The sequence below is a fragment of the Canis lupus genome, chromosome X (genome assembly GCF_048164855.1).
Source record: "Canis lupus baileyi chromosome X, mCanLup2.hap1, whole genome shotgun sequence".
NCBI classification, from domain to species: Eukaryota; Metazoa; Chordata; class Mammalia; order Carnivora; family Canidae; genus Canis; species Canis lupus.
Genome location: NC_132876.1, coordinates 42,366,544 through 42,385,531, shown reverse-complemented (window position 1 = coordinate 42,385,531; position 18,988 = coordinate 42,366,544). Strand labels below are relative to the sequence as shown.

Sequence of the window (18,988 nt, the reverse complement as noted above, 5' to 3'; positions counted from 1 at the left end):
TGGAGAGCATCGTGACATTTTATAATTCACATTCAAATGGCCAACCCCATACTTGCAGTGAAGTCCAGAAATGGCTATGCCTAAAGAACACTACCTCAGGGGTCCAAAGAGGGGAGAACCCAGAAACCCATGGGCTGACCAACCTGTGAAAGCTCATCTTTGCTGGCAGATACCAGGGCCCCATCGCTATAACTGGAAACAGATGCTTACAGGGACAAGACATGTGGGCACACATACACACACACATGGTTTATTTGTTCCTTCTCTATTTCTCTCCCTCTCCCTTCAACCCACCATCTGTAGAGTGTTGAATGTGTAAAATTCAAGAAGCCTGAGAATATCCATTAAGTATCAATTATGATAGCAAGAGGGAGCAGCTTGGGGATTTTGAATGTGCTAGTTATAAAGTGTCTGTAACAATTAAGTCTGAGAGTTCAGGCTGACATTTCAAAGCTGACCGAGACAGAGAATTAACCCCAGTGGGTGCAACACAGGCGGGCTAGTCTATCATTTAGAACAAATCCCAGTAGGTACTGAATATTCTTGGCAGAAAAATGAAAAGCATTTTTAATGTGCATTACCTCTCAGAGAACACAACGTCAATACCAGGTAGAAAGCCTGTTTTCATAAACACTTTCTGTTTCCACCTCACGGCCCTTTTACTAACTGTCTGCAATTTCCTACAGATCTGGGAAAAACTCTGAAAAGCCCATTAGATATGCCCTTTAATATTCACCTTCAAGGGTTACTTTTTAAAAGCTGCAAACAGGACAGATGCTTTACATAGTGGGTAGAGTCAAGTAGGGGAGATGTAAATGGTCACCTGCTGTGCGGGGGGGCGGGAGTAAAAGTTCCAGCGTCAATTAGGCCCACGAAGACAAGGACTCATTATGCAAAGAAGTACAGAGATGCTCTTCCCAAGGAGATGCAATTTTTTGGGGGCACCATCTACCACTCAACCTTCTCCAGCACCCAGCATATGGCCTATAAAGGGTGCTGGGCTGCAGGCTACTTAATGGGCTTATTTCTGGCATGACAGGGTGAGACCATGAACTTTTACTTTTTATGCTCTTAGCTCCCATTGGAATTTTGTTTATAATGATTCTGTTATTTATTACTCTTGTAGGTTTTTACTGTACAAAACGAAACAAAATAAAATGAAAATGAAAAAGAAAAAGATTTTTTTTTTTTTTTTTTTTTTTTTTTTTTAGAAAAAGATTTTTTAAAAATGCCAGGGTGTTGAGGATTAATGAAGCAGTCTCCAATGGGCCTAGCTTTCAAGACTAATGTACACAAAACTAGAGCAAACAGCATAAGTCCAGAATAGAGCCTAAGTGATACAAGAACACAAAGAAAGGGTTGGCCATGGAGCATTGGGAAATGCTTACATTCTGCCCACGGCTGGGGTGGGGAGGGTCATGGCCCCCCACTGGAAAGGCTGAGTGGGCTCCAACTGAGGCAGGCCTGGAAAGCAAGGAAGGAAATTCGAAGACTTGGTAGAGTAGCACATAGCAAACCCTCAGAGGTTTGGGGACAGGGGACTGATGGGAGGAAAGCAGCCTTGCAGGGCTGAAACTCATCAATGAGCATTCAGGAGAACATGTGTGTGTCAGCATGAGGCCAGGGCAGCCTGCCTGAGGCTGAAACAAGGGAGATAGATAAGAACCGGCTGTTGCGGGAGGAGGAGACTGGTTAGTGGGAGGATAAGGGGGCAAGCTGGGCTTACTAAGGCCATGTTATTACTAGCAGAGAGGATGCAGGCAGGGCACTGAATGCTTGACCCAAATCTGAGCCCTACCCAAAGCTTTCCCACATCAAGGGATGGGAGGTAGAGAGCATGATAAAGCACTGAACTGAGAGAGATTTTGGTATGGCCCAATTCCCATCTTGCTCACATCACTAGAGCCGGAGCAGTGCCTGGCATGGGCACATGGGCTGGCACACTCTAACACTGGTCTCTTGCCTCTGTGAGCACATGCTCAGCCAGAGTAACCCAGGAGAGGTAGGAGTGCAGTGATTCTAGGGCTGGATTTAACAGGAAATCTGATTACATCCAGAAAAGGCAGGATTCCCTGGCCCACTCCCTTCCTCTTGGCTGGCTAGCCATGCTGAATTTGCCATGAGGAGCTTAAAGTGAGTCTTGTCAAGAACACATGGATTCTTTGGATTCAAATTTTTTTCCAAAGGGGCTTCTGAAATAGCAGCCCTTGGGGGAATCCATACCTCTGAGGTACAGCCTCTGGGCTGGCCCCAGCTAGAAACCTCTCAGACCCCACCCAAGGGCCAGAAGGGGAGTCCTGGAGGATGTCTCGAGGCCTCTGAGGTACTACTGGCCTAGAATCGCCTCCTCACTGTGGTGCCAGGCCCTTCTGGGGCCAGCAGCCATGGGATACGAGACAAGGAATCTTCCTACCCACCCTGGTCCTGCCGAACGGTGGCGCAGAGCACAAGAAACGGATGAGGATGGCAAAGAAAAGAAACAAGAGATGCATTTTTCTGTGGGTTGCTTTGTCAGCCATCTCTCAATATGCTTACTCTGTGCTTCCAGCTGTATGTCCTTTTTTTTTTTTTTTTTTTTTTTTTTTTTTACTTATGATAGTCACAGAGAGAGAGAGAGGCAGAGACACAGGCAGAGGGAGAAGCAGGCTCCATGCAGCGGGAGCCCGACGTGGGATTCGATCATGGGTCTCCAGGATCGCGCCCTGGGCCAAAGGCAGGCGCTAAACCGCTGCGCCACCCAGGGATCCCTGTATGTCCTTTTTTGGCTCATCTTCGGAGCACAGGGTTTCTTTCGCTATGTCCACTCTACTACTGAAGCTTAAGACTAAATCAATGATAAGGGACTCCTGAGTGGCTCAGTGGTTGAGCATCTGCCTTTGGCTCAGGTCATGATCCTGGGGTACTGGGATCGAGTCTCACATCTGCTCCCCGTGGGGAGTCTGCTTCTCCCTCTGCCTATGTCTATACATCTCTCTCTATGTCTCTCATGAATAAATAAATAAAATCTTTAAAAAAATAAAAATAAATCAATGATGAGCTGCCCCCCTTTTTTTTTTGTCCTCCAAAGAAGCTATAGGTGGCACTTTTCATACTGGCCAGCAGAGGTCAGTGTGAGAACACAGTGGCTGCAGATAAGCCTGTGGGTGGGTGGGCCTCGCTCACTCCAAATAAAAAGAAATCAAACCGGTGTCAGAGAAGTCACAGAATGTTCGAGCAGAAAAGGCCCTTGGAGACCATTTCATCTAGGTTCTGTTTTATACATGGGGGAGAAAAGAGGCCGAGAGAAGGGGTAGGACTTGTTCGGGTCACATAGCTAGTGAGGAAAACAGCATGGGACTCAAACCAGACTGCCTGCTGCCAGCATGTGGCTCTTTCCCTGTTTGCCAGCAGCAGATGTCCTAGGGGGTCCTTGAGGCTGCCCCCCTTACCCCGGACCCGCCCCTGGGACTGTCCGCATCAGTAGGCTATGGCGGCCAGATGCTCACACATCATTTCGCTCTTCCTAACTCTGATAATTTCATAGAACCAATCTGAGACACCATCACTGTTTGGACTGCTTGCAGAATTTCAATGGGCTTGGACCAATGCCCTGCCCTGATACATGTCATTTATTTTGGCAAATAGACCCAGACAGGGCAGAAGGGACTCCTCCAAGTCTTTCCAACAAGCTCTCCTGCCTCCATCTGCTAGAGATTTTAAATACGCACAGCAGGGTCTAATCGTCAAGAGACTGATCTGGGACTTGTGTCTGAGGCCTGGAACTGCAGTGCCTGCCTGAAGCCTGGGCTGGCTGCCTCCCGCTGACCACAGTGCATGGAGGTTTAGTATGCAGTTTCAGGTCACCTCAAATCAGATCAAACCACAGCTCCAGCCACATAACTGGGGTATCAGGCCCAGAAATGGGTCCAATATAAAAGACAGCAGTCCTTCCTTATTCATGGCTATATGTTTCACCGTGACCTCCGGTGGTTTCCTGAAACTGCAGATACACCAAACCCCTATGTGTGTGTGTGTGTGTGTGTGTGTGCATATCTTTTTTTTCTTTTTCCCTGTACGTATATACATACATACCCAGGATCAAATTTAGTTTGTAAACTAGGCACAAACAAGATTTACAATAATAAAATAGAATAATCAGTAGCAATTTATTGTCATAGAAGTTCTGTGAAGGTGGTCTCTCTTTCTCTCTCTCTCTCAAAATACCTTACTGTCCTATACTCACCCTTCTTGTGATGATATAAGATGGTAAAATGCCTATATGTTGAGATGAAGTGAGGGGATCAATGTAGGCTCTGTGATGTGGCATTAGGGCTACTAGTGACCTTATGACCACAGGTCAGAAGGAGGACTGTATGCTTCAGGGCCATGGTTGACCACAGGTAACTGAAACCATGGAAAGCAAAACCATGGATGGGGAAACTCGTGTAGTACACCTGCACAGAAATAGCATCTAAGACTCTTAAAAGCACCCACCTCAGACTAGGTACAATTGTGAGATGGAGAGGGGACTAGCTTTTCCATATTAGGTCCCTTTCCATCTTCATAGCCCTCCTTGAAATTTCCAATGTCCTTCTCCCATAAAATTAAAATTTATGGGTATGGAAGAATCTGAAACTCATTCTCACTGAGGCATAAATGACTGACAACAACTCAGAGGTTTACTTCTCCCCAAGGGAATTTGTATTTTAATGGAGAGCAAAGCATTAAGCTAGGGGATGCAAATGATGTCTATGAAGCAGAAGGGAAAAAGGGAGTGTGTACAGGCTTCCCTAAGGATCCAACCATAGAGCAGGAGGTGATGTGGTGCTGTTACCTGGTATCATGGTGCTGGGTCTGGAATCAGATCTGGAGTCAAATCTCCTTACTGCCATTTAAGAACTAGGTGATCTTGGACAAGTGACTTCACCACTAAGTTTCCAGAGCTCTGAGAGATAGTCGCTCCTGTGTAGAGTTATTGTAAGCATTTAAGTGGGTTAATGAATGTAAACACCCTGGCAGGTAGCTTGAAAGCAGCAGTTCCCTTTCCTCATTAGGTATCATTTACGGTAAAATGGAGAAGTTATGATTGAGTGCTTTTAATGTTCCTTCTCTTAAGTTAGAGTGGGAGATGCACACATAGCATTGAGAAACTCTCTTTGGGGCAGTGGTGTGTGCCCAGGAATGAATGAGCATATATGCTAGCACCCCACATCTATGAGAGCATTCTCCCCCGCCCCCTTATTTAGAGTTTGTGTCCTGGCTCTTCTGGGCACTCAGCTCTTTAGTGTCTGCTCATCGTCCTAAAGGAATTTTCTCTACACGCTAATGACTCCCCAATCTGAAACTCCAGCCCTGCTTTCTCTTCTCAGTGTGCCAGATCCTTATAACTAATGGCTTACTGGGACTCTCCACCTGGATATTCCATCCCAAACTCAACATGACCAAAGCTGAACTCATCATCTTCTTCTCAACCCCATTCCCTAAACCAGCTCCTTCCTCTGGAGTCAATGGAACTAACTCCACAAATGACAGTCAATCCACAAAGTTGACCAAAGCAGAAACCGAAGAGTTCTCCATGACTTCTCTTTCATCATCTTTCACATCCAATCCGCCAGCAAGGACTGTCAATTCCACCTCCAAAAATACAACTTAAACTTGTCCATTTCTCTCTATTCCCATGGTTTTCATCCAGGTCTTCCTCATGTCTCCCCTATAGTATTGTCACAAATAAGCAATCTAGCCCATTCTGTGGGGGTTGGAGCAATTATGGAGGGCTCCCTAGAGGATCTGTTATCTGGTCTCCCAACTGGTCTTCCATCCTCCAATCTTTCTTTACTTTCTCTTAGCATCCTGCCACAGGGCCTTTGTATATGTTTCTGCTCTCCTGGTTAGCTCCTATTTATCATTCAGGCTCTAATAAAGATACTAGCTCCTCCAGGGGCACCTGAGTGGCTTATTTGGTTAAGTGTCTGACTCTTGATGTCAGCTCAGGTTATGATCTAAGGGTCATGAGATTGATCCCTTCATTGAGCCCTGCATCAGGTCTCATGCTGGTTATGGAGCCTGCTTAAGATTCTCTCTCTCCCTCTACCCCTCACCTCCTCTTGCTCACCACTTGCACATGCTCTCTCTGTCTAAAAAAATAAAAAATAAAAAATAAAAAATGTAAAAGATAACAGATCCTCTAGGGAGCCCTCCATAATTGCTCCAACCCCCACAGAATGGGCTAGATTGCTTATTTGTGTCTATACCCCACAGCAGATTAGTTCCTTAAGGACGAGTCCTGTGTCTTATTCCCCACTGAATCACCTGTGCTAAGTACAGTGCCTAGTACACAGTGGGAGCTCAGTAAATGCTGAATGAATGGAGAGATGAATGAATGAGTAAGTGAATGAATGAATATGCACCCTGAGAAGCCAGCAATAGCTTTGTCGGAAGTCCAGATAGCCGCACCAGAGTGCAATTAAGAACCATCTCATCACAAAACCACAGAAAAGAGAGCTGCACAAGACTTAGGAACTCATCCAGTTCAGAATGGAGAAGCTGATGCCCAGAAAGGGAACGGAATTTAACCAAAGTCCATACAGTATCAACTCTACACATGAAGGGAATGGATGGGGCAGGAAGACCAGAGACACAGAAACCAGTGAGGAATCTGTGACCTCCTGGAGAGAAATAACAGTGACTTGGACTAGGTTCATGGTAGTGAAGACAGGGAGAAGAGAGATTTCAGAGAGATTTCAGAGGGTAAGAACAATGAAACATAATACTAGGTTGGAATTGGTGGGTTTGACAGAGGGAGGTGTGAAGGATGACCCCTAGGTTTCTTGATTGGGCAACTGAATGGATCTCATCACTGACATAAGGAAGCCTGGGGGAAGAAGAGTCTAGGGTGGAAGAGGAGGAGTCCACCTTTGCAGAAGTGGGGATTAAGATACCTAGGGACCATTTAGAGAGATATTCTATACCTGTTACTCACACCAGACCAAGGTCTGAGAGGGCAGGGAGTTCAGTTGACACTTTTACCATGATATCTCCAGATATGGCATGTCTGGTATGCAGTAGACACTCAAAATAGAATTGTGGGGAAAAGGAGTAACCGTGGAATGAATGAAAACACAGAATTAAATGTGCACTTGGGAATCTTTGAGAAGGCCACCTCCAAGTCTCATTAGCTAGGAGAACAATTATACTAAAAGACTTATTTGCTATCCTGAAAAAGCCCGGTGTGGCCTTTGGGGAAAATGAAGCAGAGTTCCCTGACCTCCAGCCTAGGAACTAGGTGGCTTGAATTCTACACTTTGTCCTTATTCCAACTCGAATTCCCATCTTACCCATAGTGCAGGGGCAGAGGAAATGCAAGAACTTTTGAGACTCTGGCCTAAGTAGCTGGAGTCTGTCTCCTAGCCATGAAATGTGTGGTAAGAGAGACACTAATGATAACACCCAGAAGGGCAAAATACTTAAGACACATCAGGATACTTTTCCTCTCGCCCTTCCTTTGGAAGATCACAATACATCTGGGTAGTAGGCTAAGGGCATCATGCTGCAAAGCAGTTAGCTAACTGGGCTTGCTAATGTCATACAGTTAGTTGGTCAGTCGTAGAGCTGGTATCAGGGCCTCCAAATCAACTCTGTGCTCCTTCTGTTGGAACATATGAAGACAGCCATCTATAGAGCCCTACATTCCACTCTGCTAGTAATAGCACTAATGGGCTAGCACTGGCTGTATAAGTAAATTAAAAGAGAAAGAACACCAGTAGGGGAAAAATAGGTCTAGGGTATGTCAAAGACTCATATCATACAGATAGACCAATTTTGTGGCCAAGGAAGCCCTGATTCAGCTTGATAATGAGAGCATCATCTACAGTTTGCCAGTATGGGCAGTGACCCTCCCCATCTAAATACATACATACATACATACATACATACATACATACATAAATGGTGATCAGTGTCTAGCAAAGTATGAAACCTCCCCAAATTGTTAACGTCTGCCACAGCTAAGAAGCAGCATCCGAGGCTTGCCCTCAACAGCCAAATGAAAACACATTTATTTTCCAGTTCTTAAGCTATAAACAGTGTTTGAAGCAGCCAGCCCAGGCATGAAGACATGCATCTACACGTTTTGTTTGCAAAGACACACACACCCATTCCAGTGGCTATTGTGAGCATGTTGAAATTTTTGGAAAGACACCTCCCAGAGTGATAAAGTTAACTCTTGCTAGGCAACTCTGCATCCTTCCCTTCCACTTGTTCATTCACGTTTCTCTTCTATTTTTTTTAATTAAAAAATTTTAAGTAGACTCCATACCCAATGTGGGCCTTGAACTCATGACTCTGCTATCAAGAGTCACAAGCTCTACCAACTGAGCAAGCCAGACACCCCTAATATGTCCCTTCTAACATAATAATGGCCTTCTTTCTACCAAGCACTTACAAAATCCCATCTCCTCTAATCCATCTCTTTAAATCCTCTAACATCCCTAACAGGTAGGTTTTGGACTCATTTTATAGGTGAGGAAATTGAAATCCAAATACAGAGAGGATAAAAAACCTGCTTGAGGTCACACATCCAGCAACTGGTGAAGCTCATCTTGGTGATACAAAAGTCTCTGCTTCTTCTACCAAGCTGCATTGTTTCTCTGTCTTGGACAATGCTCTGAATGTAGAATCCCAAACCCACTTGAAAAGGGGCAGTGAAAGCTACTCTGGGTGGCAGATACAGGAATTTTCATTGATAGCAAAACAACTGATCTCAATTTGCCCAATCTTTTCATGGGAATAGGTAATATTTAATAGAAATTCACTTAATGGAATTAATAAAGTCATAGAAGGCACTTAAAGGAATGGCACTCCCAGAACTTAAAGAAAAAGGAAGATTTCTTTTTGTTTAATTTCTTCTCTCCTCTTCCCCCCTCCTCCCCTTCCTCCCCTCTTCCCTTCTGCTCTCCTCCTCTCCCTCCCCTCCTCCCTTCCCCCTCCTCCTCTCCTATCCTCTCCTCCTTCCTCTCCCCCTCCTCTACTTCCTCCTCCTCCTTTAATTGTTCCACAGTTAAAATATACTAGGCTCTTGCAGATGAATTCTGATGTGCTATGAGTCCCTAATGCCAGCATATTAAATTAGGAGCAGAAAAGGGAATATAGGCATAGGATACTAATTTGATGATCATTGTGCTGAGCAGAAATTGGAGAATTTTGTCTTTAAATGTGTTATAATTTCCCTTGCCCCTGGGGAATGCCAATAATTGTTAAAATAGGATGAGGCAGAGATGTCTGCTAGATAGAAGCAAGTAAGTTGATGAAGAATTTTCAGGTCTCATAAAACCACATCAGAAACCAGACCAGACTTTCCTTTTGTGCCAATATTGTAATTGGGAAGTACAAGAACCAAAAATAAAACAAACCTATAAATATGACCAATAATAGGCCATAAAAATAAAAACAGGACCACCACTTCTGTAGCCATTACCGACAGTTGAATGAGCCTCTGCACCCCTTTGGATGGTCATGGAGACTACACAAAGAGCCCCAGTGTGCTATAAAGCATGTACTGAGTTTCTGTACTTCATGAGAAAATAAATATGGCTCTTCTTGGGATGAATTTCACCTAAAACTGATAGACGAGTTGGACACACTTGCAATACTTACTTTGCCATAATTTTGTTTCCCTTTTTCAAATTTTGAAGGCATCTTGTGTATGATTGATGGCTTTCTTAAGAAAGCCTTCCAGCATACTTCGATTGATGTTGTCATTGCCTGTCAAAGCCTCTTGTTTAAAGGAGAATCTTAAGACTTAGGTTCTATTCCTTGTTCTCACTTCTAGTTCTATGGTCCTGAGAAAGCCAATTCACCTCTAGGTCTTACTTTTCTCAGCAGCAAAATGAGGACCTTATACACCCCACCTAATTTCCTGGGCTGCCTTGACCATCAGTTGAGACAATGTATGTGAGAGGGGCTGAGGGCTCATTCTAGCAACAAAGCTTTGCTTTTTTGGGGAAAAACTCTAATAACCAAACTCCCAATTTTCAGAAATCCCCATTTGCTAGCTTTATTAGGCAGGAAGCCCTGAGATGAATAAAGGGCTTATGAGGAGGAAGTTTCAGTAGGAACAAAATTGAATGAAATGAGGAACAGAATTTATTTATTTATTTTTTTAATTTTTTTCTTTTATTTATTTATTTATGATAGTCACAGAGAGAGAGAGGCAGAGACACAGGCAGAGGGAGAAGCAGGCTCCATGCACCGGGAGCCTGACGTGGGATTCGATCCCGGGTCTCCAGGATCGCGCCCTGGGCCAAAGGCAGGCGCCAAACCGCTGCGCCACCCAGGGATCCCTATTGAGTCTTCTGGATTCTTCCCTTCATCTTTCTTGCTGCCCAGTTGGCACCCTTGGTAACCCCATGAAGTAGATATACCAAGGATAAAGAACTCGAGTCAATCTCCTTGGTCCCCTCGTAGCTCACCAATTTAATAATAATTTGTTGAGTGCTTACTGTGTGTCAGCCATGGTACTACACGTTGGGAACATAGAAAGAAATGTAATATTGACCTTGCCTGGAGATGTCAGTCTGAGTCAGAAAGATGACTTATGTACACACGAGTATATCATAAGGCAGAGGAAAGCAGGAGGGATGGGATTCTGAACCCAACCAACGAACGTTGATAAGTTGGTCTTAGAAATAGAGGAGGGCCTTTCATTCCTCCCAAGTAGAGAGTGGAGGAGGATGCATTAAAAAAAAAAGCCCGGGACAAGTTTTGGTAAGTAAGAGGGAAGTGGAGGAAGTCCGTTTCAAATTGACCTCAATTTTCTCAATAAATGTAGGAGGCAAGGTTACATAAGAGTGAGGGTAGTTGAGGTTTGGGATGGCTGGAAAGAGCTGGGAGGAGATGCTATGGGGGACATGGCAGGAAGTCAATTGTTAGAAAAGTGTGAAGGGCTGCCAAGCAGCCCTAGGAGCTCTGCTGACACTAGAGAACATGTTTTTGTGGAGGATGCTTTCCTCAAACAATATTTGGCAGCCCAGGAGCAGGAGCAGGCAAAGTGGGTGGTGGGGTTTTCCAGGGTTGGACTCTGGAACATACATTAGTAGTATTGGGGGTGAAGATGGAGGTGATGAAGAGGATAAATACAAGAGGAGGACACGAGAGCCTTGTTGACATAGCTGATCTTGAGGTCCAGGCTAGAGAGTGATCCAGAAGGGAGCTAGTAATTCCTGATAAACAAATGATTTACTAGAAAAGTTGGCTTTGCTCCAAGTGAGAAGTCTCAACTAGCTATAGTTGGGAATCATGTATAGCATTTAGTACTGGAGGCAGTGCTGTCAGGATAAATCTGGAGCTAGAGAGCACAACCTGCAGATTCACACATGGGGAAAACCCACTGTTAGCAATGCCAATGGCACACATACCACAGACTGAAGACCTTGTAGTCTGGTCTAGTAACCACCTCGAAGCGAGATAGCTTTCACTGATGCAGAGTCAACGCCACATGTGAGGAGGCAAGCAGATAGCTCACGTTCCAAGCTCACTGTACCTTCCCCACTTCCAATAGTGTCATTTACGTTTTTGTTACATCATGCTCTGGCCAACGATTCCCTTAGTGTTAGTAGCAATGAAAGCACTTTAAATGACTTAAAGCAATGGTCTGCTTCCCAGAGAAAGCAGAGCTAGGGATAAATCAGGAAACTATTCTGAGAGGAATCCAGGTGAGAAATTGGGGAAGTAGGAAGCAGCAGCTGGAAGAGGAAGAAGAACTAGCTAAACCTTAGGACCTGGGGTAGAAAAAGAGATAAAAAAGCTGCCAGCCAGTCCAGGGGCCTGGCCTGGGGAGGTTAACTGGGCAAGAGGCTCCAGACCCCCCGCCCCTTACCTGTCCATCCATCACGACTTCTTTTTCATTCTCTGGTTTTGTGTGGGTTTTAAAAAGCTTCTAGGTCTGATGCTGGCAACATTTCAGAAAAATCTAATAGAGAATTCAGTAGAGATAAGGTCCCCAGTGAAGCCTGTCATAGCCAAGAGTAGCAACTATTGTCCCATGAAGCTGAGTGGTAAACAAACCTTCAAGTGCTTTATTTCCCCTTCAAGGCTTTGAGTGCTTCAGGTCCTTTGGCCTGAGAACCCAGTAGCTAATTGCTTCTCTTGACTTGCTGACTGACAAAGAGAGGTTTGTTTAGACCAGTTTTCAACCATTTCCTGGAACCCAGGGGAAGAAAAGAAAGTGAGGGGGCAAAATGCGGGGGAGCTCTAGTAAGGCCACAGGAGAGAGGGAAGATTTCCTAAAGGCAAAGCAAAGAGGCATGGTTAGGGGAGAGATGTAAATCAAGGTGTAGAGCAAGGCTTGCTTTTGATGAGCATCGCCATAGACTGCACCAAGGTTCAGGGGAGCCCTCCTATCCCTCATGACCCTATTCCAGTAACTATCCTTACTCCCCCTTCTATCTGCTAGACTAGTTGCTTTCCTTCTGTCTTCAAAACATACTCTGGTCTGCCTGATGCTCAAAAGTAAAACAAAAATCTTTCCTCCCACCGCTTGACCACACCATCTCTCCACCACTGTCTTTCCAAAACAAACTTCTCAAAAGACCAGACATTATGCTGAGTGAAGTAAGTCAGTCGGAGAAGGACAAACATTATATGTTCTCATTCATTTGGGGAATATAAATAATAGTGAAAGGGAATATAAGGGAAGGGAGAAGAAATGTGTGGGAAATATCAGAAAGGGAGACAGAACGTAAAGACTGCTAACTCTGGGAAACGAACTAGGGGTGGTAGAAGGGGAGGAGGGCGCGGGGTGGGAGTGAATGGGTGACGGGCACTGAGGGGGGCACTTGATGGGATGAGCACTGGGAGTTATTCTGTATGTTAGTAAATTGAACACCAATAAAAATAAATTAAAAAAAAAAAAGACCAGACAACACTCACTGCCTCCATTTCCTCTCTTACCACTCTTCCTGACTCCTGGCAATTTGGGCCTAGCAGCTCTTCCCTCTTGAAAGCATTCTTGGGAAAGTCACGGGAAAACTGGAAAGTAAATTCTAATCCTGTAGAACTTCTTTGCAGTTCTTGTCGTTGCTGAACACTCTTTTCTCTTCTGCAACCATCTCCTTGGCTTTCACTACACAGTACTATGGGTCCTCCGGTCTTTTATCATCTCAGTCCTCTCCACTGGCCCCTTCCCTTCTGCTTCAAGGCTCTTGCTCCTCTCTCAGTGACTCTATCCACATCCTAAAGCGTCTACTATCTCCTCTATAAAGATGAGACACCACTCTAGTTTATTTCTCAGGTCCTGTCAATTTCTCAAGTCCATGTCTATAGTCCTCTTACTGATCCCCTTAGGGACCAATAACAAAAACCTAGCTCAGTCCCTCATTAGATCTCACCTGGATGATTACAGCCTCTAGAGTTATGTCTCCATCCAAACATTGTTGCCAATCTAACATGCAGGACTCTAATCTTCCTAGATCTGATCCTATTGCTCTTCTGCTTAAAACCTGTAAATCACTCCCTGTTACTTTCCAAATAAAATCCATACTCCTTAGCCAGGCACTGAAAGCCTTTTACCATTCAGTTCCCACCTGTCTTTGCAGGCTTATTTTCCACTAAACACCCCTGTCTGCCCCAGACTCCAGGCATAAGTCTCCTTGCTGCTACTGAAATCCATCCTGTACTCACTCACCATTTGGCTTCAACCAAGTGGTTCCCTTGCCAAGCATGCCCCTCTTTTCCACAACTTTCTACCAAGGCTCTATCGTTCAAAGATCAGCTCAAATCGGATCTCTTTTAGAAAGACATCTCGGATTTCCCTGGGTGGGGTTATTGTCTCCTTTCTCATAGCCCTTAAATTTTTTGTGTGTGCTTTTTGGGACTCAGCTGGAGAGTTGAGCTAATCACACACCTCAGTTCATGACAAAACATTATCATTAGTCCATATAAGGTCCCTCCTTTGATTTTATTACTTTCCTTCACCCAAATCTCCATTCTCATTCTTGTCCCCTCACAGGGACCTCCTATAATGTATCTGATGTAAATCCAGGAGATAGATAGATAGATAGATAGATAGATAGATAGATAGATGATAGTTGGTGGTGGTAGTGGTGTGTGTATGTGTGTTTAAGTTGATATAAATATCACTGGACCATAGATCTTCTATTTCTTATTTTTTTCACAAGAGAACTTTCAAGATCTCTTTGGTATTTGCACAACTACTTTATGGCTTTTAATCCTTGTTAGTATGCATTCAGCACACTTTACATGTGTATTTCCCTATTGATGGACACCTATTGTGTCTCCAATCTCTTACACAAATGATTCTGTGATAAACAAAGGATTATGTGATAAATATCCTTGTAAGCACCCCATTTTAGAACCACGGAGAGATTCCCCAGGATACATACTCAGGAGTGAGGCTGCTGGGTTCTAGGAACGTATACACTGTTACTAGCAATAAGCACCATCCCATTGCTCTTCAAAATTTATACCAGCTCACACTCCCATGAGCCATGCTGAGGATTCCTTTTCCCCCATGTGCTCATAAACACTTGGTGTTATCTTTTTAATTTTTGTCAGTTGGATGAATATAACTTGGTATCTTGCTGCTATTTTAAAAAATATTTTATTTATTTATTCATGAGATACACAGAGACATAGACAGAAGGAGAAGCAGGCTCCCCATTGGGAGCCTGATGCAGGACTCAATCCCAGGGCCCTGAGATCACGACCTGAGCCAAAGGCAGACACTAAACCACTGAGCCACCCAGGTGCTCCTTGCTGCTATTTTAATTTGTATTTCTTGGGATGCCTGGGTGGCTCAGTGGTTGAGCCTCTGTCTTCGGCATGATCCTGGGATCCTGGATCCAGTCCCACATCGAGCTCCCTGAATGGAACCTGCTTCTCTCTCTGCCTGTGTCTTTGCCTCTTTGCCTCTCTCTCTGTGTGTGTGTATCTCATGAATGAATAAATAAAATCTTTTTTAAAAATTTGTATTCCTAAAAAAAAATTGTATTTCTCTGAATACCAGCTAGACCTATTAGCTCTTCTTATGCTTATTAGCCAATCCAGTTTCCCCTGTACGGGGAGTTGTCCATTCTGTGAATATGCTTTGCCCCCCCTCCCTTTTCTCCTGTTGTGTGTTCTGCCTTTTTCTTACCAGAACTTTTTTTCTTTTTAATTACCAGAGTTCCTTGGTCATTCTGGATATCAATGTCTTGCGGTTTAGACATTACAAGTATCTTTTCTAGCCTAGTATCAGTCTGTTAACTTTGTCTATGATGTCTGTGATTGAATCAAAAAGTCTCATGTTTGATGTAGGAAAATTCATGACTTCTTTACCTTGCGTTCTGAACTTCAGGGTCTTATTTCTGAAGTCCTATACTATTTCAAATTATAGAGAAATTCTCCTTCATTTATAGTTCTACTTTTCACACTTAGGCTTTTAATCTACCTGAAAATCACCTTTGTATGTTATATGGGGGTAGAAATCTCACTTTATTTTTCTCCATTATAGCAGTGATTCCCAATCCTATTCATGTCATGGCACAGAGAGAATATGATGGTATATTCTTGGCATAATGTGGGAAACTAATGGGGCTGCTCATGGCCAGGGGTTGAGGCTATCAGCTTGGGAGCTCTGGCCACTTTAGGTCCGCCTGGCTATCCAAAGGGTCAAGGAGATCAACAATAGCTTTACACACTTGTAATCCATGTGTGGCTTTCCATGTGACACACTGGCTGAGAAGCTCTGACACGTGATGATCTACCCTTTCCAATATCAAACAATCCATCCTTACCTTGCTGTGAAATTGCATTGATATTATCATGTTTCTCAGCTCTATATTCTCTTCTTTTGTTTTATTTGACTTTTACTGCGCCAATTCTATAGTTATTATTATTAATTATTATTATTATATCTTTGCAGCATGTCTAAAGCTATAGAAGGGCAAGTCTTCTTTTTCAAAGCAGATTTAGAAATTTATAGACATTTATTCTTCTGTATGCATTCTAGAATAAGTTTTTTCAAGTTCCTTAAAATATCCCTTTGGAATTTTTGTTGGAATGTTACTGAAGTGGTAGATTTGGGGGAAAAACTGACATCTGGACTATGCTAAGTCATCCCATTCATCGGCATGGTGTCTATCACCATTTATTCAGATATTTTATACCTCTTAGAATTTAAAAATTTTATCTATAAAATGTCTAATATCCTTTTTGTTAGATGAATTACTAACAAAAAAGATATGTTACAGGTTTTCTTTTTTTAAATTTAAATTCAGGGATCCCTGGGTGGCGCAGCGGTTTGGCGCCTGCCTTTGGCCCAGGGCGCGATCCTGAAGACCGAGGATCGAATCCCACGTCGGGCTCCCGGTGCATGGAGCCTGCTTCTCCCTCTGCCTGTGTCTCTGCCTCTCTCTCTCTCTCTCTCTCTCTGTGTGTGTGACTATCATAAATAATTAAAAATTTATTAAAAAAATTAAAAAAAATAAATTTAAATTCAATTTGCCAACATATAGTACAACACCCAGTACTCGTCCTGCAGGTTTTCTTTTTTGTTGATATTGTGGTCTTTTTTTTAAGATTTTATTTATGATAGACAGAGAGAGGGAGAGGCAGAGACACAGGCAGAGGGAGAAGCAGGCTCCATGCCAGGAGCCCGATGTGGGGACTTGATCCCAGGACTCCAGGATCGCGTCCTGGGCCAAAGGCAGGCGCTAAACCACTGAGCCACCCAGGGATCCCCTTTGTTGATACTGTGAATGGTGGTTTTACATGTAGAATTTTGTTTGTCTGTCATAGTATTCAGAGTATGCAGTGAACTAGAAGTCTTTGTCCAAAGTCTTGTTTCCCTAATTGGGCATGGAGCATCTAAAGACAGGCCTTTGGTTCACCTTTCTTTCCAATACTATGCTTTGCCATAGTAGGTTATCACTTAACATTACTAGTTAAACTGAATAGAGGGGACTGCAAAGTACTTCAGGATGCTCTGGACATTCCCATCCATGTAATTTTTCTGACAAAAATTCCACGATTCTCATTTAAAACTAAATGCCATGTTACTTCAAATTAGATGTTGGAGGAAGCAGAGGGAAGGAGGAAAAACAGATTATTACTAATATATAGTTTTGACTTGAACCATGTTAATGTTTTATATATCCCTCCCTCCAAATGAAATTAAACTATGAAAGATGGAGGGGGAAGGATCTTTGAAACTGAATAGAAACCAAAACAGGGGCACCTGGGTGGCTCAGTGGTTGAGCATCTGGCTTTGGCTCAGGTCATGATCCCAGGGTTCGGGGATCAAGTCTTGCATCGGGCTCAGCAGAGGGAGCCTGCTTTTCCCTCTGCCTATGTCTCTGCCTCTTTCTCTGTGTCTCTCATGAATAAATAAATAAAATCTTTTTTTTTTTAAAAAAGAAACCAAGTGACGGGCACTGAGAGGGGCACTTGATGGGATGAGCACTGGGTGTTGTACTATATGTTGGCAAATCGAACTCCAATAAAAAAAATATACAAAAAAAATAAAATAAAAAAGAAACCAAAACAAATGGAAGTTAATTGTGGTAGGCAGTAACCAAGAGGGGATGTGTGGGAGGCTTTTGGGTTGATGATAATGTTCTATATTTTGATCTGGTTGTTGCTTACATGGGTGTGTTGACTTTGTAAAAATTCCTCGTGCTGTACACTTACGATTTGGGCACATTGTATATATAATATATAATTTAAAAGTAAAAAGGTTAAAAAATGAGACTTCTAGGGAGGCTATGAGTAATATAAATGTATACAAAACACTTAATATAGTGCTTGCACAGAATAATAACATCTAGTATTTACCCTATGTCATGTTTGTGCTAAGCACCTTATAAGGATGGTCTCATTTAATGTCAGGAAAAGTCTTATGAAGGACATATCATTATCATTCACACTTTATATATAAGGAAAATGAGGCAAAGAGAGGTTAAACTACTACTTACAGTCATACAGTTGGAAAGTGAGAGAAGCCCTATGCAAAGCCAGGTTTCTGCACTCTTAATCCCTATGCTGAAGTGACAGTAAGTAAATAGTGCTAGTATATTTTATATATTTAAAAAATATAAACCAAATAAAATTCAACCAAATATATATATACAATGGAATATTACTCAGCCATTAGAAAGGATGAATATCCACCATTTGCTTTGATGTGGATGGAACTGGAGGGTATTATGCTGACTAGTAAGTCAGTTGAAGGACAAATATATGGTTTCACTCATATGGGGGATATAAGAAATAGTAAAAGGGATTGTAAGGGAAAGGAGGGAAAATGAGTGGGAAAAATCAGAGAGAGTGACAAAACATGAGAGTCTCCAAACTCTAGGAAACGAACAAAGGGTAGTGGAAGGGGAGGCAGGTGGGGGGATGGGGTAACTGGGTGATGGCCACTGAGGAGGGCACTCGATGGGATGAGCACTGGGTGTTATACTATATGTTGGCAAATCGAACGTCAATAAAAAAATATAATATAATATATATAAAATAAATATATCAAAATATATTATATATAATAAACAGAATTGTATATACTTACATTTTATAATTATAATAAACTTATAAAATATATATAATAAACATATAATATATATTATATATAAATATATGCAAGTCTGTGTGTATATATATGCATGTGTGTGTATATATATTACAGCTTATATATATATTACAGCTTAGAACCCTGAAAGAAAAGCACCTGCTGGAGAAGAAAAGGGTTCTCACTCTTACTGCTTTCCATCAGACTGTTTCTACTGTTCATTCCTACCTCCTTTTCAAAATGATGAGTCCTAATAGAATCAATTTTTCTTTTTTTTAAAGATTATTTATTTATTCATGAGAGACACACACAGAGAGAGAGAGAGAGAGGCAGAGACACAGGCAGAGGGAGAAGCAGGATCCATGTAGGGAGCCCGATGTGTGACTCGATCCAGGGACCCCAGGATCACGCCCTGGGCCAAAGGCAGACACTCAACCGCTGAGCCACTCT

The 18,988-nt window shown here is 42.9% G+C and overlaps 1 protein-coding gene across 6 annotated transcripts in view; it reads right to left on the bottom strand.

Moving 5' to 3' along the window:
- COL4A6 (collagen type IV alpha 6 chain) overlaps nt 1–18,988 on the bottom strand; it is a 288,595-nt gene that overhangs the window by 68,117 nt on the left and 201,490 nt on the right. The window lies entirely within an intron of this gene.